The sequence below is a fragment of the Eriocheir sinensis genome, chromosome 28, assembly GCF_024679095.1.
Source record: "Eriocheir sinensis breed Jianghai 21 chromosome 28, ASM2467909v1, whole genome shotgun sequence".
NCBI classification, from domain to species: Eukaryota; Metazoa; Arthropoda; class Malacostraca; order Decapoda; family Varunidae; genus Eriocheir; species Eriocheir sinensis.
In genome coordinates this window covers 8,885,406-8,885,867 of record NC_066536.1, presented here as the reverse complement: position 1 = coordinate 8,885,867, position 462 = coordinate 8,885,406, and positions in this window count along the sequence as shown.

The window sequence follows — 462 nt, the reverse complement described above, 5'->3', positions numbered from 1 at the left end:
CCTCCTCCTCCCAATTCCCGATCTCTTCCCATTCAGTATTACTATTCGTCTCCCTTCCCTCCCCTTCCCTTCCCTTCCCTTCCCTTCCCTGCTCCTTCCTCTTTCCCTTAACGCCCCTTCCATTCAGTCTGATAACTCCACCTTCTAACTTTAACTACCCCTCATATCTCTCTCTCTCTCTCTCTCTCACCTGCCCCTCAACACTCCCCATGATCGGGCCGAGACAAAGTTTCCCAGGTGGCGCCAAGTTAGATTAATGACACGCGCAGCTACAGGTAATAATTTGTTGAGCCTCATCACAGCGACGTCCCTCCTTTACCAGCCCGTCATTCCTCCACGTCTTCCTCCTCCTCCTCCTCCTCCTCCTCCTCCTCCTCCTCCTCCTCCTCCCCCTCCTCCTCCTCCTCTGTTTTTTTCATTCTCTATCCTTTGCTATCTTGACCGTCTTCTCGCCGTGCCCTT